Here is a 23,414-nt window from a genome sequence, read left to right as displayed (position 1 = left end):
AAGTCAAATCTGTGTTGTTCTGGAAAATAATGATTGCCAGTTGCTGGAAGCAAGTGAGCCTTAGGGAGCCTTCTGATTTGTGTTGAGAGTGCTTCTATAGTAAGCAAGGATTGTATTGATGTAGGGCTACCCATCAGCCCTTTGTATAGATTAGTCATTTTTGCCCTGCCTTACATGCTTTTTGGATAATCAGAATGAAGTGCCTGTACAAGCCAGTAACTAGGGGTCTTTGCTAAAAATAATGAGAAACTTTAATATTTCTTTAGTTTACAAAGGAAAACAATGTCACTTGGCAACCTCTGTTATTCGTGACCATGCTTATGGCTGTGTCGTGATTTCCAGATGGCATTAACGAAACAGTCATTTAAGTTTTGAGGCTGACAGTTTGGAGCTCCACTAGGTCAAACACCTCTTCCTTGGGCAGATTCCTTGGCTTTGGAGAATTTCAGATTTATTGAAGTACCTATAAAATCTTAGTTCTGTTCAAATTTTAGAACCTGTATCATCTGCAATTTAGGATTCTTTGTGGAAAGAAGGAAGCTCTTTGAAACCTCAACCATTCTTTATTCAGTGTAAATTTCGATAAGAAGCAAAACTTTGTCACTGTGAATGACAGTTGACCAGCATGGAGCAAGTCTATTATATAAGAAGTATCAGAGATAAAATGGATAATTTCCAACTCTTTCTGGTATAGCTCTTGGTAGACTTCATAAAACTCACAACCACCTGAGCACAACTCAGGACCGTTTCCTACAGATGATGGTGTAAATAGCACCCCCCGTGGTTACAGTGTCAAAACCTCAGTTTCAGCAAAAGCCAAATTTAATACCAGCAGCATTCCAAAGCAATTACGCTGTTGTTGTAGTTAAATTATCCGGAGAGTTGGGTTTGATTGCCCTTTGCTCATTAAAACCAATAGTTTAGGATTGGAATTGTCTGTATGTTCACATTCCTGCCCACAGCTAGTGAGGTGATGTAGCTTGATATAGAGCCCAGCTTTATTTCTAAGTTTAGCTTCACATCACGAGCCAGCAGTGAAACCTAGAAGTGTTGGTTTTCATGGAAGCGGCATGGAAAACCTCAGCAATTCCCGAATCTCCACTGCAATGCACATATGTGAGTCTGCCGCTGGGACGGGGGCAGAGGTGCAGGGTTAGATTTCACAACGCTACTTTCACAAGACTGGCCTCAGCCTTGTGCGCATTTGCTTCCAAGGCTTCTAGTGACGGTAAAAGACAGCACCTTGGACTTCAGACAGCTTTGATGGCGAGTTTTCAAGCTTTGTTCTTGCGATACCTTTTCAACAAGGAATTGTTTGGTGTCTGATAATAGTACAGAATTCAGTGATAAAAACACTCATTTCCTCGCTAGCTTCATCCGAAAGTGGGAAGAAGAGGGTGCAGGAGGGATTAACCATTGAGCCATGTGGATGTACGCACTTAAGTGGGTTCCTTCCTACGTGCCCAGATCTCTGCCAGCTGTGTACTTGTTCATCTTCCACAGGGGGGTGAGGGTTTTCCTCTGACGTAGGGACATTCCAGATGGACAAGAGTGTAAATGCCAGGTTACATTTTTAGGGGCTTACTAATGGAGCCGCAGCAGATTAAGAGGGCAAAGAAAAAGGAAGACTGCTTATCTTAGTAGCGAAGTGTGGACCGGACACCATTAGATTTACTGTTCATGAGATCCTCTTCTATTGACATTTTATAAACTAACAGGGTATTTCAACTTGCTCCAAGGGATAGAGAGGAGATTCTTAATGCTACCTTTTGTTGAATTAATATTTCAGATAACCTTTTAGTAAAGCCACTTATCAAATCTTGGTTTTAAAGTTAACTTTTAATCTTGTCTTAGGGCAAAACACAACAAAACAAACAATGCAAAAAAAAAAACCCACCCAAGCAAAACCAACCCCGAATTTAATTTATGCACATAAATTAAAAGACTTTTTGTTTGGAGGGTGGGCTTATCCTGCAAGTGACTTTTCTCTCATCTAAGCCTTGTGTATATGTTCTAACAGTTCTAGGAGACAAAACATTTCAATGTGTTTTCGTGATTTGTGGCATATTTACATTTTATTGTGACATTTGATTCTCTCGAGTTTTCGCTAGCATAAAGAAAGTGGCATGTTTTAAATTATATTAAGAAAATGATTTTTATTTGCCTTTGCATGAACTTTGAAAATAATGAGTTGCTGTGTTGTTTTTCATTCACTTTTTAAGTACATTTGAAAATTTCTATCTGCTTTGATCATAATGAGCTCTTCTCTGCTCACATGATCTTCATTCAGACTTAGTGAAGGAAATAAATTTCCCTGCACATCAACGTTTTGTTACATTATAGAAAATGCTGCTGAGTTTTGGAATGTGACTTTGCTTCAGCTGCTGTTTGGTGGTTAATGGTTCAGGATGTTTGCCAGCTGCCATGGTTTGCTGGCGATGTCAAAACCTTTGTAACTTCAGACTCAAGAACCCAGTACTTATTTTCCCCTTTATTAAATGCAGGTACCATGTTTAGAAGTTCATTTGTTCCAGACCTCCGTAAAAGTTTGCTCTGGACAAGGTGTTTTGCTTTGTGGAAAGAACTTTTCCATTTACCAACATTGCGTTGTAAAAATACAGCAATTATTCATCTCACGTTTATGAATAAGCATTTGGATTTGGCTTTCAAAACCGCATGGATGCCTAATGAATATTACTTGCTAGTTGTGACTTTTATTTGTGCCTTGAGCGTCGTGTAATATTTTTTTCCCCCTGATGAAACAGGCAGTTTTGGATATTAGGACTTATTTTTTTCATGATCCCCCATTGGGCCTCTATGAGTCATCTTCTGGGCACAAACAGAAGCAAATATATAATTGCACAGCCTCTCTTACTCCACAATTATTGGATACAATAATTTGTAATATGCACTGAGCATTTTTGCTAAAGGAATGTACAAAAACGTCTTCAAGATAATCCCCGTGTCTATCTGAAGAGTTTCAAAAATGCCACTTCCTTGGACATTCTAGGCATCTTAGATTGGACTATGTCCTATCTGGCTAATTGTGGGGTTGTTATCATTTGCATATGGTAATTTAACTTTCCCTCCCCTGCCACCATTTCCTCTTTGCTTTACTACTGTAAAACAAACACTATGCTCCACAGGGAGATCTGCTCCATGCTCTGTGAGGACCTAGAGGGGAGGGATAGGGAGGGTGGGAGGGAGACACAAGAGGGAGGGGATATGGGGATAAATGTATACATATAGCTGATTCACTTTGTTATACAGCAGAAACCAACACACCATTGTAAAGCAATTATACTCCAATAAAGATGAAAAATAAATAAATAAAAAAAATATAAAACAAAAACACTATGCTCTTTCTGTTTCATTTCCATATTTCTGGGAGTATATAATTTGTGCACATAAAATATCTTGGAAAATATGCATATCATCACAGCTCTTTGGAAGCCAAGAAAGGGATCAAAGTAATAGTCTGATTCATTGTAATTATTGCTATATTAACCAAAATTTAACCCCATAAGATAATTTCTGCCCAAGTCTAAATTGGGCAGACATTCAAACTTCACATTTTTCCAATATATACAACTGTATACTGAGAAAATATTTAGGCTAAAATAATACAATATTCTGTTTACTGTTTTGAAAAAAAGTATGGTGTTTTTCATTTATGATGTTTTTTATGAAAGTACTCATCATGCGTGTTTGGTCATAGTGGTAGACTAATGGTAGAATTGGTTTTTCTAGCAATATAAAATATTTTTACTTTTGTCTGTATTTCTTCAAGTGTTATTTAAAATTATTTGTGCAGTAATAAACCATTTCATTTATATGACATTCATCCAGCAATGCCATGAAGGTAAATATAAAGCACCTTTCATACATGAGCCATGAAAACTGAAGGGTGGTTTTCTGAAGTCAGATCAAGTCTATGAATAATTAGGGAAGGAAGTTTGCTCTCTACACTCTTCAATTCATTTTATCTCTCTCTATATATTTATTTTCTTTCAAAATCAAAGCAGCAAATAATACTTTCGGCATATGATATGCCAAATTATAAAGGATGGATGCATTATTGACCGCAAATCATATTAGAACTTCAGGAATAAAAAACAAATACAGTATTTGCAAAGTATATTTTTTGTGTTCAGTGAATTTTGATCAACTTTTCCATCCAAAAATAAGTTTCTTTTGTTTATGCTATATATTATTTTGTCTAATATTTTATCAGAATACTTTTTGAATAGCAGAGTTCAGGGGAAAATGCTTTTTGGGGGGAAAATTTTTAACACAGTCTTTTCCAAAGTGTGTTTCACAGGATGTTAAGAGTCGTTAGTATGAATTAAAATCTACATATTTTCTGATCAGAAGTTTAGGAAACACATGGTTAAACAAAAGGTTAAGGCTCTAATGTCGAGAGGGAGATATTGTCTAAATGTCATTGGCCACAGAACCTTCTTTCTCCTGGAGCTCCTGTTCTGTAGAACACATCTTGGAACTGTGGGCTTACTGCATGCCCAGGACTGGGTCTGCAGAAGTGGCTCCAGCCATCCTGTACTACTGCTTCTTACTCTGTATATTACAGGTCCCCCAAATGTCATATGACTTGGAGTCATTGTCATGACCCATTAATTGCAGCACTTTATAAATAATCAAATTTGTACTTCTTACACCTGCCTTTCATCATTGAAAGCAAGCACACAAGCATCTAGACCTCTCTTTGGCTACTTGGGGCTGCCTTCTCTGAAGGCTATTAAGGAGAAGGGACCATTATATCTTTTTTTTTTTAATGATAAATCTTTTATTAGAAGAATTTCATTCCAGGGCATTGCATGGTTCTGCAGATGTTTTCGCTTCCCTCCTTAGCAAACTTACACACATAAACCAACCCTTTTAATAATGAACCTGGGCAGCAAAGATGAATAAAAAGCCTTCTCGGAACCATCATATCTTAAAGGAGACAATTCAGTGCTTCCCTATAATTCTATCTGAGTTGTCTGAATTCACACTGCTATTGTAATGCCTCGATAAGGATATAATTGATCAGTGAGTCATCTGATTTCAAAACTACCTTTCCTGTTAATATTCTAAAGGTAGAATATATTGTTTCATCATTAAACCTTTGGGTGTGAAACACTCAGTGCCACCTTTTTGGATGTCAAGACATTGACCTCTTGTAGGGTTAATGTTTACAAACAGTCCTTGGAAACTTTTGGGCAACAGTGATTCACCACAGGGATGCCAGTGGTGAATGACAGGGATATCCAGGGCTGTTTCTCCACCTTCCATGGAGCATATGTTTTGATTTCAGCGAGGTCATCGATGCTAGACTTTAACATCAGCACTTTCTCAGAAGGATGAAGCTGGTGGTTCACCTTGGCTTGCACCTCAGACACGTGGGTGTAGGATAAATGATTTCTTAATGATAGTTCAGGGCGGCCAAATCTTTTATCTCCCTGAGTTTATTGGCTCTCTTACCATTGATGTTAATTGGCTGCTTCTGATGGAAGGGGGCTTATGTTAAGTTAAAACCAGAACGTGAAGTCTCTTTCTTGATACGGACAACTGAAAGTAAATGCCATGAGGTCTGTGAATGGACGTCGTGTTGTAAAGCCGTTTTGCCCACTGCTGATGTCTTGAAGTGTAATGAACTAGAATTTTAGAGATTCGACTCCTCCTTTTTCTCTCCTGGGTACATACGTGATGATGAGGGGGGGAGATCCATGCTCTTAAGGTTCCTTTATTGATGCATTAGTGTTGTAATGCTCAAAGGCAAGAATTTAAACAATGGTTATTGGTATGGGGCAATAGTATCAACGGCGATGAGTATCAATAGCAATGCTGACAAGTGTGTATGGGTGGCACTGAGTGATAGGGAGAAGGTGTTAGGGGAAAGGGGAAAAAAAAAATGTTGGGAGCAGGAGGGAGGGAAGTGTAGAGGATGAAGGGACCGAGTGCCCCCAATTACTGCATCCAATGTCATCCAGGCCTTGCGCCATCCAAGTTCAACTTGAAAAAGCTTTTTGGGTTATTTTGATTAGTGAAACCTGTAGTATCCTATACCGTACAATGGGGAACATACACTCAAGCTGAATAGCATTTTAAAGGTCACATATATATTTTAGAGTTTTCTGTAGACAGATAATTAACACAATGATAGCTCTCCGTTTGAGCCCTTCAGATCTGTTCTCTCCAACCAGAATCATGTGCACAAACTCAGGTCTGTTTATATGTAAACTGTGTAATATCTTAAAGCTAACGTCATTGTTTGCCCCTTCTCAGAGTACAGGCTGTTTTGATCTCACAGGGAATATTTTTTAAAAGTGGATGTCTAAGAATGTAAGCAATGGGGAGGGGAGATGCAGCTGTTTATGATTTACTTTTTAATCTTCTTTCTGTTCTCTCGTGGCTCCTAATGTCAAAGGACCTCTCTTTACCTATTCTAGTGTATGGCTTATGGCTCTGGAAGTATACTTTTTCTGGTTTTTATTTTGGCTTTCTAAATAAAGGATGGAAGAACTGAAGGAAAAGTTGTCAGATAAAAATAGCCCTGCGTCTACTAGATCTTGAGCGACAAGCATTGGGCCAGTAGAGCTACAGTCCTAGAGTAAAAAGCGTTTCTATTTTATGGGGACCATAAATGTCAGGCCTTGCTCTTTACCTTGGGGCCCAGTTTGTGTTGTTTATCAGAATCTGTTAGTCATACCCGGTTGCTTGTGTCTACCACTGTCTAGAGTCTTCAAGGAATGAGAGATTTCATATTTAGTGTTTTTACAGGAGGGCGCGAATTAAAGGATAAAAAGGTGCTTTTATGATGGCAATCTCTTTTGCAAACTATTTTCCCGAAGTGAATGCATTTCTGATATCCAGGTGCCTATTATGTGAAATGTTGTTTTAGCTGATTTCGTTTAGGTTTATCCGAATGGCATTTACTGTGTAATTTCTCATTACCCTTTGTAAACACGAAGCTTACCCCCCATTTCCTTTCATAAAAACAACTTTGTATATTCCAGTGGACTCTACTTAGATGAGAGGTTTGACAACACTTCCACCCATGCTTTTTGTAGCATTGTCTATACATTTGTGGTCAAGAGCATGGCTTTGAATCCCAACTGCCCCACTTACTAGCTTTGAAATCTGGAGGAATTTGCTCGTCCTTTTTGAACCTCAATTTCTTCGTTTTTAAACAGGGGTAGTAATACAATCTCAGGATAGTCATGAGGACTAAATGAAATAATGCATAATTAAAACCCCTAATACAGTGCCTGACATGGAACAAAGGTTGGCTATGTTGTTGATGGAGACGCTAAGTGACTGTGATGTGTTAGTGGGTTTGGTAAGTTTATATACCACACCGTCACCCCAGGAATGGTTTACTGAAATATTTAGGGAGGGAGGAGGATACAAGAGTTTGTATTGCTTGTATTGTTTGAAAACAGTTATAATCAATAGTAAAACTTCTGTATTTTCTTAGTCATACTTGTAGCATTAAAAAATTGGTTGAGTTTTTTTTTTTTGTTTTTTTTTTTAGCAAAAGGGGATAACACTTTTAAAGGGTTAACAAACCCCTGCTTTACTCACTGCCAAATGTGAGGGAAACCTCACAAAAACTTAAGAGCCCAGTTTTTCTGTGGCTGAAATTACCCTTAATTAAGTCTTACGGACCTTAGAATATGTTTGTGAGTACATATGATTTTCCTGTAGATACTTTTTAGACAGTACAGTTATTGAGAGCCAGTTATGTACCAAACACTGATAAATCAAGTAGAGAGTTGCAGAGAAGAAACCTCAAGAGCTATTGGGGAAAGGATATTAATGAAATGGAACTTTTCACAGTCTCAGAAGATTAAACTTCATGGCATACGTGGAGTATGGTATGATTCTACCATGCCTAGATATAGTTTTTCCTTTCAGCTAGTGAAGTATAAACATTCAGGTTATAAGAGTTCGGGGTGCTTTATACTTGCTAAGGACAATCCATTTTAATAATGGATCAACTTTTAAAATTGTAAGTTCAAAGCAAAATAGGAAGCGCCTTCATGCCCAGCGTTAAAACAGTTGTAACTCGGGCAGTATTCCTTATTTGAGACCAGTGGTATCATACGATGAGTGTAATTGCTGGTGTTTCCTTGACAACATTTTTTTTTAACATCTTTATTGGAGTATAATTGCTTTACAATGGTGTGTTAGTTTCTGCTTTATAACAAAGTGAATCAGTTATACATATACATATGTTCCCATATCTCCTCCCTCTTGAGTCTCCCTCCCTCCCACCCTCCCTATCCCAGCCCTCTAGGTGGTCCTTGACAACATTTTTTGAGGTACTCCCCTCTGCAAACCTGTCTGCGGCATGACTGAGAGCAGAGAGCTTCAGTGTCAAGTACCTTCCTTCCCCTTTCATTCCTCTTCTGTCCCCCTCCCATTATGGTTTCTGGTAGCTTCTAGCTGCTGGGTAGAATGAATGAATTGTTCTGCGTTGGCTCAATTGTCAGGATCTGTGCCATGTGTTTTACTGTCACCATCTCTTTTAATCCCTGATACAGGCCAATGAGTTAGGCACTTTTAATGCCATTTTACCAGGAACTGCAGCTCATTGAGGTTGATCAAGTGCCTGAGTCCCAGTAAGTGGCACTGGGGGAGCTAAGGTCTTACCACTGTGCAGTGCCCACGTGGGTCCAACAGCGAGTGTCCTGCAGGCAGTTTCACTTCCTGTTGTATCCCAGAGATCTTGGTGAAATGTGTTCCCACTCTGTCCCAACTGGGTAGGGTAACAAGTCATGTGAATGACACAGCGTGTGAATTGCACTGCCCAGCCAGTGATTTCGGAATTAGCTCTTGGGAGTGTCTCTGGCCACCTCATCGTGTTCCTGCTGTTTCCTAAAGCCATTAGAAATGTTTGCTTGTCTTGCCTGGGCTTGTGTTCCAGACCCAAAAACTTGTACCTCCTGGTCAGAGAGCACAGGGTCCTGCCCAGTGAATGAAATTACCATCTAATAATGAAGGCCTTTGTACTCCTGTGAAACTTTATTGATGGGGAAATGGAATCTTGTAAACTGACTTCCTGATAAATCAGACTGATGGGCACGCTCTGGACTTGGGGCTGTTTGCCTTCCTTTAGAGATTGGGACCAGTTTGCTACCGCCTGTTGACCTGAGTGGAAATTATTAGCACCCACAGACTATCTTTTTTGTGCTTATTTTTCAGTCTTTTCCAAATTTTGATACCTTTAAGTCATGATGGCTTTGCTGCTTCCCCTGTTACTACCCAATGTGCTGCTTCCAGATCTTCCTCTGCGCACATTGATGGTCCTGGGGTGAGATATCTGCATGTGGAATCATCCTTGTCCTTAAGAAAGACTTTAGAGGATGAATTAATACTCCTGGGAAGCATATTTTGATATCAGTACTTTTGATATTTCAGAGTTAAAGGTGCCGTAGATTGTTATAGTCATTGAATTGTGATGTTGAGTCTGCTCATTTATTTGAGATAAAATCTGAGTAGGCAATTTGGTGGCTTTTACCACCTGCGGGTCCCCTCAAATAATAAAGATGCAATGTTGGGAATTAACCTCTGATTTATGCCTTGTGGTTTATTTGGTAAAAGATGGCAGAGGGCAGGATGCATACATTTCATTGAGTTGGGGGAATGCCCGTTTATTTTGGTTCTGTCATCTGTGAGCTAACACACATGGCCCTCCTCAGTTCCTCTTGACCAAAACTGCCAGACATCAAAGTAATCAGCATTCATTTTTGAAAGAGATAGGAATGTATTGGGTCACAGTTTCCATCCCCCTTCTCCCAATCCAACAGTCTCAGTCTCCGATGGCCTGAACACTAGACAGGGTACGAACCCATCAGTGTGGAGTCTCTTAAGGACATCTACAGTAACTCTTGTTATCTTCCCCAGTGTCCTCTCTGCAATCATCCAGATCCTATGTGTTGTTCCAGGGCCCTGGAGGCGGAGCTTTCTTATTCTTCTCCAGTTAACTCTTCTAGAACCTTTTCCACCTGGAAATTTTCCTTCGTGTTTCAATTCAAAGCTGTTTTTGCAATTTGAGCCCATTTACCCTATGGAGATGGAGAACAGATGGCTTACAGGGTAGTCCTCCTTATAACTCCCCAGCTAAGCCCTCTTATTATTCTTTTCTATCAATTAAATGGTATGTTTTCTCTTTTAGGTTCTTTACTCCTTTGCTACTCAAAGTGTGGTCTCAGATCAACAGCCCTGGTGTTACCTGGGAGCTGGTTAGAAATGCAGAATCTTGGGTCCCACCCCAAACCTAGAGAATCAAAACCTGCATTTTAACCAAATCTTCAGGAGACCCTAAGCACATTAAAGTGCGACAAGCACCACTTTATTTTATCTCTTCGTAATTTGGTTATTATTTTCTCTATGCTTTTCTCTAGTGCGCCTTAACAGTGGAGGCCAAAGTCAGACATGGTATCAATAATACAAGAGTGGAAATATTTTTAGCAAGTGTTTGTCTATCTCAATTCCCGTGAATATTTTGAACTGATGATGTTAAAATATTTAAATATTTTGAACTAGATGTTAAAATATTTTGAACTAAATTGATGTGTAATCTTCATTTACAAGAAATGTGTGGTCTTCAGAGACTTTGGGGGAGGTCCTTTTCTGCTGTGTCTTGACATGCGTCACCTAAAGAAACCCCTCACTGTAGTTGAGTGACTTGGCTGCCAGGAATCTTGCTTTGCACTTATACTGAATACCACACTGTCTTCTTCTTCTGTTGGGATCGTTTTGTTTTTCTAAAGAGTTGGGCTCTTGAGATTTTAATGACTCATGGTTAGAAAGAGTGCTACTTTGGGGGTGGGGAAACTCCAAGTCTCACCCCAATGCTGCCACTAACCAGTTTCATGAGCTTGGGCAACTCATTTAATTATGATTTTAACTCTTATCTAACCACACGATCAAGAAAGTCCTGATAATACTGGCCTGGGACTGCTTTGATTGTTCTGTTCCTATTAATCCATGAACCCTTTATACAGTGACTTGGTCATGGAGTAGAAGTTGCCTATAGAAATAGGAATGGGGCATCTAAAACAAAAATTGGGATAATTGTCATCCAGATATGTATTTTGATTAGTCACTGTCCAAACCTCCTTACCACTTTGATAGAACTCTCAGGTGGGAAAAACTTGCTAAGTTGATTTTTTTTTTTTTAATTGAAGTATAGTTGATTTACAATATTGTGTTAATTTCTGGTGTAAAGCAAAGTGATTCAAATACATACATATATATGTGTATATATATATATATATATATATATATATTCTTTTCCATTATGGTTCATTACAGGATATTGAATATAGTTCCCTGTGCTATACAGTAGGACCTTATTTATTTTATATATAGTAGTGTGTATCTGCTAATCCCAAACTCCTAATTTATCCCCCCTTTTCCCTTTGGTAACCATAAATTTGTTTTCTATGTCTGTGAGTCTGTTTCTGTTTTGTAAATAAGTTCATTTGTATCATATTTTAGATTCCACACATAAGTGATATCATATTAGTTGAATTTTTGTTGAGTTTTCCTTCTGTTTCTTGGCTCTATCCCTGGAAGAAGTGCTACTAAACCACTAAATGGTCAAAGGCAGGGGCAGAAGGCCACCATGGGGAAGGGTCCCAGCTTATTTACTCATGTCCAGTGGTTCTCAAGTCACCTTCCTATTGACTTTCTCTAGCTGTGCATTAGAATGGGAAATTAGCAAGGATCTGGTTGCTCTCAAGGCTTGCACCTCTGTTGAAAGACTCTGGGAGAGCCTTTATTTCTACTGGAAGTTCTCTAGGGAGGCTCCAAGAAGAAATGGTGCGTGGTAAGTCAGTGGCTGTGTTTAGAGGCCCTGTTAGGAACTGTGATGGTTGGGAGTGAGGAGAGCTGAGAATGGGAAGACAGGAAGAAAGGAGCATCTCTGAAGACTCTGTCTTGGCCTGGACCTTGACCTAGTCACGTTCTTCCTTAACTTGTTAAGGAAAAAAAGCATGGAGAAACCAAGCAAACAGGTAGGCCATTGTCCATTGGTGACATGGTTTTACAGAAAAAATGTAAGGCAGTTTCTGAGCAGAATTAAGCAAAGCTCATCATAGAGCTGTTAATTAAGTGTTAATTATAGCCTGTCTCTGGTGGATAGTAATATTGAAATTGTGTGATTCGGTTTTATTTTGAAGGCATTTTGTCAGCGGCTCAGGCTACAGTCTAGAAAGAAGAGAAGCTGTTGTTTTCTTTGTGTACCTTAGGACCACAGCAGCTTCTGTGGCCTATATTGAAAGAGGATCTGTTCTTATCACCATTACCTTAGGATTCATTCAGAAAAACTTCATATCTAACTACCTGGAAATCAACTTGTTCTCTCTGTTCATTGTCTAGATTTTAGGCTTTCGAACACTGTATCCTCTCATCGATGATGGTACAAGTGCAGTGCCCTGCACCACAACCCCCCACCCCGACCCTGCTATTTTTCTTCAAGTTTAAGTTTAGGGAAAACAGACCTAAAAGTGTCTTCCTGGGAACACATCTTATATTTAGAAATTCCAGTTGCTGTTTCTATCTCAGTCTTGTACTTTGACTATTTTTTTTTGTAATAAATCATCTTCCAAGGTGGGTATTTATTTCATCAAGTGAAAAAACAAAACAAAACAAAACAAAACGTGGGTGACTTACGAGTAGCCTCTTAGAGAACAAAGTCAGTGGATGTATTTTAAAAAGTCAACTAACTCTGGAACCGAGGGGACCTAATCCTTAATTTTTTTGTTTGTTTGTTTTAACTCCCAGACATTTGAAGGGCAATGAGGGGGACTAATAGTAACAAGTAACATAAGGAAGGTGTCTTCTGGTTCACAGTGTCCTTCTCTTGTTATCTCATTGAGTTTTGCAAATGATTGTGAGGACAAGGTATTTTCTTCACTTTATTACACTGTGGAGGCAAAATTAGGTCAAATGCCTGGTCCAGGACCATATAGAAGGTCCTGGCTAAGCTGGGCAGAGATACAGACCTGGGAGTGATCAGATGTATTTCCTTACGGGGTTGATCTCTTTTCCGTGGTCAGAATAGGGGAGCAGCATCACACTCTGCTGGTCTTCCCCCAATTCTGTTGCTCTGGCCTCAGTAATCCTGGTATTCTCCCCGCTTCAGTCAGTGTTTTGCATTGCATACGGAAGGTTCCTGGTTAATCAGATTAACCAGCTAGCTTCTAGTAAAAAGGTCGCGAGGGAGGGGGATGCAGTAGAGGTAACTTTCCATCAGTGGTAAATTGGGAGGCACCCACTGGGACTCTGAGGTCATGGTGTGACAGTCAGCAATAAAGCAAGCCTCGGAACAGGAACACTTCTTCCCTCCAACTCTTCCCTAGAAGAGTACTAGGGAAGTGATGGATGTGAACTCCAGAAACAGCTGACGAGTGTGTGCATGGCTTCCTCCATTTTCTCAGTTACAGGCAACAGCTCTGGAACATGGTTTCTCAGCCTCAGCACTACTGACGTTTTGGGCCAGGTAATTCTTTGTTGTAGGCGGCCACCCTGTGCACTGTAGGACGTTTGGTAGTATCCCTGGCCTCTACCTACTGAATGCCAATAGCATCTCTCTCACCTTACCCCAACCCCAGATGTGACAACCGAAAGTGTTACCAGGCACGGATAAGTGTCCATCGAAAGGAGAAATTATTCCTACCCCCTCAAATTGAGAACTGTTGCTCTAGAGACTTTGTGGAATGCTTGGAGGCCAGAGGGTCTCTTTTATGAGACGTGGGTTTAGCCCCACGAGCACACTTCAGTCCCGATGACTCCTGCCTGGCACTCCAGTGGGCCTGGGGGTCGCCTTCACAGACCCCATTTACCTCGCTTGGGACTGTGATCCCCTCAGTCACTGATCAGTATTCTTCATAAGGGTTCCTTAGTTAAGAGTTGTCACCACCTCTTCATTAGGGTTTTGGCCCAGCTGTCCTCAGACTGCTTCTGGTTCGTCCAGCCAGCTAGCTCAGTACTGCGCTAACAAGATGCGCTTAATTCAGCATGCTGGTAGGAAACTTTTTAGCAAATGCCATTTTCCAAGTCAAAAAGGACAAGGCCGAGATGTCAGATAATGGAGAAAAGAGGGAGGAACAGGGCACAGTGGAAGTGAGACTTGAAAGGTGAAAGCAAAGGACCAGGAGCTTGGGGTCAGTGGGCGAAACGTCTGCCCCTCTTCGTCAACTGGAAGAATTTGCCTCCTTATCTGAGACAAAAAAGAAGTGTTTGCAGTTAGTTAGAAATCTGCACCATTGTCTGCTTCAAAGACCTTCGAGATGCGAGCGATGTGTACATGATCAATTATTTCAGATTATCTTTCCGATTTCTTCCCCTCCTTTTCCAGCTGCCAACGATTAGATGTGTGCATCTGGTAGCAATTTCAGTTTTTCGTCAAGTTACTCAGGCAGCATCGGCTGGCTGTGCCCCTCTCCTGTTCGGTTCCTTCAGATGAGAGATTGGGGAAAAGATTTCGGAAACAAAAGCCGCCCAATTCCTTCCCCGACAATTAGAAACATGCTTTGGCACCTGGAAATCGTGCATAAGAACCTCATTGAACATCCATTTAAGCCTATTCATGAGAATTCTTTGTAAATTCTTTCCTGTAGCATTATAAGTCTTTCATTAGCCGACTTTAGAAAGGGTGGGGGTACTTCAAGCTTCTAATTTCTTCTGGGGAAGCAACAGAAGAAGTGGCCTTTCCGTGACATTTCTGTGGATGGCATTCACTGAAGACCTGCTCAAAGATCTGCTAACGCTCTCCGTCCCGGTATTTAACTGGAGCTGTGCCCTTTGTAAGTAAGCAGGTCTTTGTCTAAAATCGTGTCACAGGGTCATATTTTTAGCTTTACTACTACTACTTTTACGTTTTGTTCTGGCCTTGCCCCCGTACCCACCTCCTTTCTGAAATAACTTTGTCTCTCTTCCCAAGATACGTCCTAACCTTGGCTCTACCTTTGGTCCTTGGCTGCCGTCTGGTCTGTGGATTCTTTATTGCTTCCTCTTCCCACCAGGGCGTTTTGGGCTGGTGTGTATTCAGGTATCCGGAGAGGACATGAGATCCAAGGATTTCTAGTTGTTCATGACAGTGGTTCCAGTAAGATTTAATGACTGAGGGCTTATTATGTGTGAAACACAATGACGAGACCTTTTCATGTATTATCTCATTGAACCTCAGTGATAACCCTATGGAATGGGCACCGTTAGCCCCATGTTACAGGTGAAAAGATTGCGATTTAGGAGGGTTGGTGACTTTCCCAAAATGACAGAGAGAAGGGTAACGAGAGTAGAGATAATGTACATTGTCAGTCTTTTTTAAAATTTTAACTTGGAAATAAGCCCTGAGTTAAAATTGATCAGTCTTTAAAAAGCATTAGCAGCCATGTAATGGCTCTATCTTCATTCTCAAAATAACCTGCCTGGACGGGGTTTCCTAAATTACATTTTAGAATTCAAAATTGCTTACAGGTTACTCACGTATCACTCAGGTAGTGGCAACCCAAGGGAAACACATTTATTCTGTTACTTTATTGTAAGCAACACGATGCTCATCTTTAAAGTAAGCCAATTATTTTAGAACCTCTGGCCTTCTGTAGTCTAAGGTGGATGGTCCAGTTTTCCATCCTCCCTCACATTGACTTTTGTTTAATTATTGCTCTCATAGCCCAGAGATCTTTATGCCTTGCATGTCTTTAACAAGAATTCTTAAGGTAAAATGAATGAGAATAGTGAGTTGAATACATTTGAAATACGCTGCCATATACTTATCTATTTATGATCTGTTTCAGTTGGTTTCAGAGAGCATTCTTTCATGATTTAGACTGCTTAAGAAAAAAAAAGAGGGGGACAGCTCGCTTAACTTCAAAGAATCCCAGATGAAATTCTGCCCAACATTCCCCCTTGGTATACTCAAAGCAAGAAGACAGACAAAGGCTAAAACCTTTTTGTTTGTGATTTATGCTGATGCGTTTAAGGAGATGTTAATTAGAGGTGTGTAGTAGGGAAAGTTTCCTTCTGAGCTTGACCTTCTTACGAACAGCTGGGAATGGCCCTGTCCTGTGTTAGGCCAGTTTAATGACCAAAACACCTACAGGAAGGAGATCAGGGCCACATGGCTGAGGTACCTCTTGGTTCCTTTGAAAGATGCTTGTTCAGTTCAGTACATTTTTCTTGCATTACCAGGCTCTTCCATAAAGTCAACCGCAACCTGTATTATCGGGGACTCCGACTAAAACTTGCAGTAACTAGGAAATAAATTAAACACGGGTTTTCCCTTTTCTCCAGCTGCCAAAAGTGATGTCAGTGGCGTTAATGATCCTTGCCTCTGCCCTCTGCAGACGGTAGGGCTGTCTGTGAGAACACTTGTTCTGTGCTCTGGTTCCTGGGCTGTTACAGAAAAGCTGATGAAGGTAGATGAGAAACAATTGAGCAGCCGGACAATTACTAGAAGGTAAAGTCAGGCACTTGCTTCCTTCAGTTTATGAGATGACTCCGGGGAGTGGGCAAAGAACGCGACCTCTATGAAGTATTTAACAGAAAAAGTAAAGGCAAGGGGACTAGGTCTGCTTGCTTTTCCTTTTGCCTAATTGCGGAAACAGTATTGCAAACACCATGTTGTAAACGAAGCCGTGATTTTCATTTAAGTCTAGTAGTTTGATATCAGAGCCAGACAAACAAAACCTATGTCCTGTATTTCTGAACATCACACAAAAAAAGAAAAAAACCAATGTGAAATTACAATATAAACCTCAGAGCTGGGATGGTACTTCCTGGGAGGCAGGAATCACTGCAGAATTAGCTCCCACGAAGGCAGGAGAAGGAGTGACTTTTATGACTTGTCTCCTCAGGTAGGGAAGATGATGTCCTGTTATTTTCATGTCTTCAAGCAACAGGTTTATTTTGGTTGAGCTCTGTTAAAATGAAAGCTTCCTGTCTCCCAGCACATGTGGTCTGACGTGAAATGTTAGAGGGATTGTTTTTCTGAGTTCCTCTACCTTGACGATCATGTATGTGGGGACTTGTTAGAATTTGGGCAGAAGAGAGATCTGAGACATTTGGATTTACATTTTGGGGGGAGACCGTTATGGTATTGACCCCCACTTGCTTTATCTTTTAATTACCTTTTGCCTTATCAGCATGCTCTGTCTTTACTGAAAAGAATGGGCAATAACTGAAGTGTATATTCTTTGGCTTAAAAGATTTCTAAATGTTTATTCAGATTTCCTTAATAGATCGTTGACGGAATACTTTTCATTGTTGAGAACCATATGTTGTTGCTGTTTAAATCTATCTTCTCCATAAATCCCTAACTCTTTGGAAAAGTTTCCAGACCCTCCTCCCTCTGCCCTTTGTTGTTGGGGAAGGAGAAATCCACGGCGCTGACAGCCTCCCACCCCCCCCCCGCCCCCCACTGGACCACATCGGGAGCCCACAGGCGTGACGGTCGCCCTCCCTTTCTTCTTTCCTTTGCGTAATATGTGTGCCTGTCTTCACTGGTGGTCTCCTGAAGTCACCAGGCCTGCCAGAAGGTCTTTCCGTGGGACAAAAGGGGAACTGGAGCGAGATGGCCTCTCACATGTTGGCACCTCTCCCCGAATAGCCTTCCTTGGCAACTCTGTGCTCTGGAAGGGCTGGCCAGCAACCTTGTTATTTTCACCAGCCCTCCCCCATGTGACTCGCACCAGGCAAAACTGCTATTTAAGCAGCTACATTAAAAAGCTCTGGCTTGGCCGATCGGTTACCCTTTGCCATTTAAGACCATGAAACCAAGTCTTTTCCAGCTCAATTCTGGCCTAAGATGTTGGTTTCCTTCCTTTAGCTAAAAACGGCTTTCTCCTTTCAACATAAAGTAGCAAACATCTTGGGTCTTATCTCTAACTTGACTTCTTTAGTTCAATCCTAACTTGATTTTTTTCTTTTTGGTGATTATGGTCTGAAGGCTTTAAAACAGAAGGCTTTTTCACTACTTAGATCTGTCCTTTCCCAAAGTCTCAGCGTGCCCCCATACCTCCCAGCCGTACCTTGTGAAGAGCAGAGAAATGTTCCCCTTGGCCCAAACTTCAAGCTCTCTGGATTTAACTTTCTTTTCTTTGGGTGATTACCGTAGCTAACAGAGCTGGGCTGGTAATGCTGCTTCCTCCCTAGATGCTGCCATCAAACCCACATGGTAGAACCCAAGCTCTAAGTCAGGAAATTCCTTTCATAAGGGGTTTCACATTCCGTCAGATGCATCCATGCTTTCGTTTATCTATCGGAGATTGCATGGTGAATGGTAAAATAAGGAACACCTACACACTACCAGGACTATAAATGTATTTGATACTGATGATTTAAAAAAAAATACTGGGCCTGTTTTTCAGATTTCAGGTACGCTTAAAAACAGAGTACTTTCGCAGTATGTTATACGGTGTTATAGGTAAGCATTCTGGAAGACTTGATCAGCTCTAAGTTAGCAGTACCGTGAATTAACTACAGTAGCATCAATGAGGTAGCTGAGGAAATGAACTGTGTTCATGGTTAGGGGTACACAGTTGAATATAACTGTGCGAACTGAGAAATCAACAGACCTGGGAAGACAGGATATGGGAAGATGTCACAGGTGCTGTGTTCAGCATCCTGCAATGTGCAGAGCTCCCTACCCACCTCTCTGCTCTCACATCCCTTCCATCTTTTTTCTCCCTCTGATCCCAGCCAAAGGTAACCTTTTTCTCCTCCGAGAGTAGTCTCCCCCCACCCTCCTGGCTCTTCTGAATACTTTGCCTGTGCCGCTCCCTTAAGGACTTAGGCTTTTGGAAACCAAACCCAGGAAGCCAGAGGGGTTTCTTTCTGCTTTCAAATTGTCATACTTCTCCCCATACACAATGAATTGGGAGGATGGGAAAGGGTAGAATACCAAGAAGGTTTAAAATGTTGGTTAACATTCTATCTTCTCATCACAGATTTTTCAGAATGGGAAAGATCTAAATGTGATTAAAACATTATTTCCTCGCAACTTAAAATATTTTTGACATTAAATATGGAATATTAAAAGTTCAAATCCTTTAAGTAAATAATGAAATCAGAACCATAGCTGAATAGTGGTGTTCCTTGGGTGACAGGAATTATAATGTTTATAATGAATTATATGTTTATTCCTTCTTTACATTTACTGTCTCATAAATTTTCTATATTACGCTCAAGATTTTTTTTTTTAAGTCACAGCTGTTTATGTTAAGGGAAAGAGAAATGTGCAGTTTTGACACATTTCTTCAAGTGGAGGAATTTATTTATATGAATTTTTCTAGTTGAATCTACAATATAAGATCTCAAACAATGATCTCCATTGAAGAAAAGTCATTACTATAGTTACTTTTTTTTTTCAAGCATAGTTGGATAAGGAAGAGTTTCTTTCTGGCTACATTTTCCTACATGACAACAGCCAAGCAACTTACAATATTATACTCCCATCTCCTTAGTAAAAGCAGAAACCGCTAGTAACGTTCTAACCAGGTATTTTAACTATGTTGGGCTTAGCTCAACAAATTGACAGGAAGTTTCAAGGCATTTAAATACAAGATAAAAACTTTTAGCCAATGGGTTTGACTAAAAATGCACTGCTGAAAGGGTGTGGATCCTTCTCTTGTACTTATATCATAACCTTATGCTGTTTTCAGCTGCTTACTCAGTGGAGACGAATCAGTAGGCTGAGATAGTGTGAAGGGAAGCGGAAGCTTTGTTTTTCAGCTCTAGCCGGCATAGTTTAAGTGGGTCGAGTCCAGAAGATGTAAATTCCTGCTGGATACAATAGTGCAATAATCCATAGGTCTCAAGCAGCATTGCCCAAGTGTTGACTTATTTGATAATGCTTTAAAAATTACATTTTTCATTACTGGCAACAGGATTAGGTGGGTTTTATCCTGTGAGAAGACACATGTGGACCGTAGATGCTGATGTGGTGATGAAATTTTGTCAAAATGTAATTTCCTGCTACTAAATCTTGTGACAGGTGCATCGTATTTCTGGGTTCAGAAGTTATTCCCCAGTGATGTAACTAGAGAGAATGTATAACAGGAACATCACCATTTGATATTTGCACAGCTCTTCTCCAAGGATATGTTTTGCCTTTTCCGTTTCCAGTTTATGAGAGCTACAGATGAGTTTTTGTAAAACATCGTAGCAATATTTGCCTCATATGGTTGGTTGTGAGTCGATTGGAGTTGTATATATAAAGTGCATTAAACACACATTACCCATGTCTTCTTTTTCAGCACGTGCATTACAGCCTTTATCGTTGTATATTTTTTTAATTTGTCACTCAACAGATGTTTATTGCATTTAATGACTGTGGGAGGCTAGTATTGCTTTTTTTTTTTTTTTACATATTCCCAAGTTACAAAGATGTATGAATAGCGATTATATTGCATGCAAACAAATATACACGGTTGCCCTTCTTCAAGTAAGTTGTTTTATTCAAGCGCAGCCCTTCTTGGTCGCAAGTGTGTAGAGGCGGGCATATAGACAGATGAACTGAAGTCCCAGGAGGCGGCTGCTAAGGTCTGTGTGTAGTGTTAGGAGAGTTCCTTTCTGACAAAACTCATTACAGCAATGGTAAACAGCTATGGTTTTGGAACTTTAGTGTTTGGAGTTCTTTGGCTTTCGATAATACCTCGCTGCGAACCATTATCCAGCTTAATCAGCTCTTTTACTCACCGTATTTGGCTCTCAAAGCCTTTTGGCTGTCTCCAAAGATCAAATGTGCCCTCAGACGGCCAAACTGGCTGCTATAGAGACCATTCAAAAGAATATGCCCAAGGCTGAGAAGGCAGTTGCAAGAAAGAAATGGGACTTGAAGAAGGCATTCCAAAAATACTTCAAACAATGGCTACATGATTGGAATAAGTATGCAGACACCAAGGTGGCTGCAGGAAGGAAGAGTCCTCACTGAGGATGTCTGTTAAAAATCTTTGTTGTTTACTCAGTAGGTAAACTTTATGTACACACACACACACACACACACACACACACACACACACACACACACACACACACACACACACACACACACACACACACACCCTTGCACAAAGATAAACAGTTGTGAACTTCAGACTCTCTCTTTAAATTTTTCCAGGCCTCTATCGTCTGTTTATAGCTTCTGTTCCCATTTCCTCTATGTCAGCCTTGCCTACCACTTTCCCACTTTAACTTTTTGCTAGACTCCTAAGTTGATGGTGCCGGTAGGTAGCGTTAGTGGCTGAGACATATGTTGATCAGGATTTACGATAAAGGCTTTGAAAAGTAGTATGCCGAGATTTTGGAGTGGAAGGTATATGAAGGAATTGTTATATCCTTTTATTTCCTGCTCTTTGAACATACTACTTGTGGAAAATTACAAGGATGGCTTCTGAGTGGCCCAAAGCAATAGATTTCAGCATCTGGCGAAGCCATTTTTTTTTTTTCTCTCCTCGAAGGGCCCCCAATTTCTGCCCTTCTGCATCCATGCAGGTTGGCACATGTGATGACACAACTGGATATAGTTTGTTCCTGTGCTAAGCTGTTCATTCAGCTGTTCTGGATGAGAGCCAGATGTAAGATGAAAAGCACATTGTGCATCCTTAACTTTCCCCCCATTTTACATAAATTGGTGGTTGGTTTGTTTGTCTCAAGCCTTTGTAATAAACTATGGCCTTCCTACTTAATTTTAGGCCCGGATGTATGAAGCTGTGTTAAGCGGTATGTAGATATCCTGGTAGGAACATTTTGGTAGATTGCAGTATGAATTCAGGAGAAACTTGAAAGTACAGTTTTGAAAGGCCAGGTTTTCTTTCCCTTGTAGCTTTCACAGTAAATCCTGTTTCTCTGGCAATTAAAGAGATAAGCCTGGAGTGCTTTTTTTGTTTGTTTTTTTTACCTTGGTGTCTCCATGTCAAGGCTTTATTTGTAAGTAGAAAAATAGACTTTCTCTGTCATTTAGGGGCGGAGTTAAGACTGTGAAATGAACAGAAATCTCCTGGTAAAACTGAGTCCTCATCTGGCAAGTTTCAACCTCCCTGAAAGCCATTCTGTACATGGTGAATGCTGGCTGGTCCCAGCCATACTCTCCTTCAAAGAGGAGAGGCAGAGAAAAGAAAAAGTGACGTTGGTCAATATTTACCTCATGTGGATTTTCTAGTCTATCGCTGTCCTTGTGGCTGACCTGGATCGCTACTGCTTGCGATCATATCACAAAGCATGTCCTTGTGGTCCCTTCACTTATTTAAAGACGTCTCGGCCTGTCCTTCAAGGTTCCTCACCGCCCACCCCAACCTGCGTCTGTAGACGTCACTCCTCCTACCCCTTTGCAGATATCTTGTGCTCCGACAAAACCACATTCCTCCCTTGGCCTGTCCAGGGCTGGGCTCTCATCCCACGGGGCCTCGTTTTGTCCTGCGCCCCCAGTGGGAAGTGTGCCTTGTCCCTTTCATTCGTTCTGCTCATATTTAGTGAGTTCCTGCTAGGTACCAGCCCTTGTGCTGGGCTCTGGAGATGCAACACTGAAACACCATCCCTGTTTCCACATCTCCAAACTATTCCATTTCTGCCAAACCAAGCCGAGTGTGTCAACGAGGTGCTTCCATTCCTCTCCTAGCTAGAAGTGTCCTTCCCACCTCCATACCTCCAGAGCTTTTTGCTTATGTGCCTCTATCATGGTATTCACCCCGTTTCTACTTTGCATTCCGTCTGTCTGTAAGTGAAGCTTACCTTCCTTGCTAGAATTTCTAGAAAGCAAAGCCTATAGCAGAATTCACCTTTGTATCCTCCACAGTACTTAATGCAACCATTTACTCATTCAACAGGTATGTTGATTAGCTACTCTGTGCCATCTACTGCTCAGGACATTCTATGAATATTGACGTTTATAGATACCTTTTGGATGCATGAAAAATGGGGACCTCAGAAGGATTATCTAATGTTAAGACTTGAGAGCAAAAGAGGCTTTATGAGGTTGAAAAGGTGTCTCCTCTCTGGAGGGGAATGGGAAGCACCCCTTGAGGTTTGACTTTTTAAATTGCATAGAAGAAATGTTGTATTTCTGCCAGAATAACTTGTTTCTGTTAGACCTAAATCGGAACCCCTTTCTTTAGTTAATGGTTAACTAGGTCTCTTTTGCTTGGATCTCCTTTTGCGTCTAAAATTCTCCTGTCAACCAATGTCAGGTTAAAAACCGATTTCAGATTTTGTAATGTTAAGCCCTGCAACTTCAAATTCTAAAGTCTGTAGTTGACTTTTAACCAAAAGAAGATTAAGCCTAGCCTGACTGTAAACTGCTTACCATATTTTGTAGTTGTTTTACACAAAAGCTGCAGTGGGCATTTTTGTTTTGATCGTAAGAACATCAAAGTGTTTTGTATTGCTAAACTTCTGAAACCTCC

The 23,414-nt window shown here is 40.6% G+C and overlaps 1 protein-coding gene across 2 annotated transcripts in view; it reads left to right on the top strand.

Moving 5' to 3' along the window:
- The window catches only part of IRS1 (insulin receptor substrate 1), a 78,983-nt gene that overhangs the window by 37,642 nt on the left and 17,927 nt on the right, over positions 1-23,414 (top strand). The window lies entirely within an intron of this gene.

Source organism: Orcinus orca, chromosome 7, assembly GCF_937001465.1.
Source record: "Orcinus orca chromosome 7, mOrcOrc1.1, whole genome shotgun sequence".
NCBI lineage: Eukaryota > Metazoa > Chordata > Mammalia > Artiodactyla > Delphinidae > Orcinus > Orcinus orca.
The sequence above is the reverse complement of the archived record's forward strand: the minus strand, read 5'-3'. Positions and strand labels throughout refer to the sequence as shown.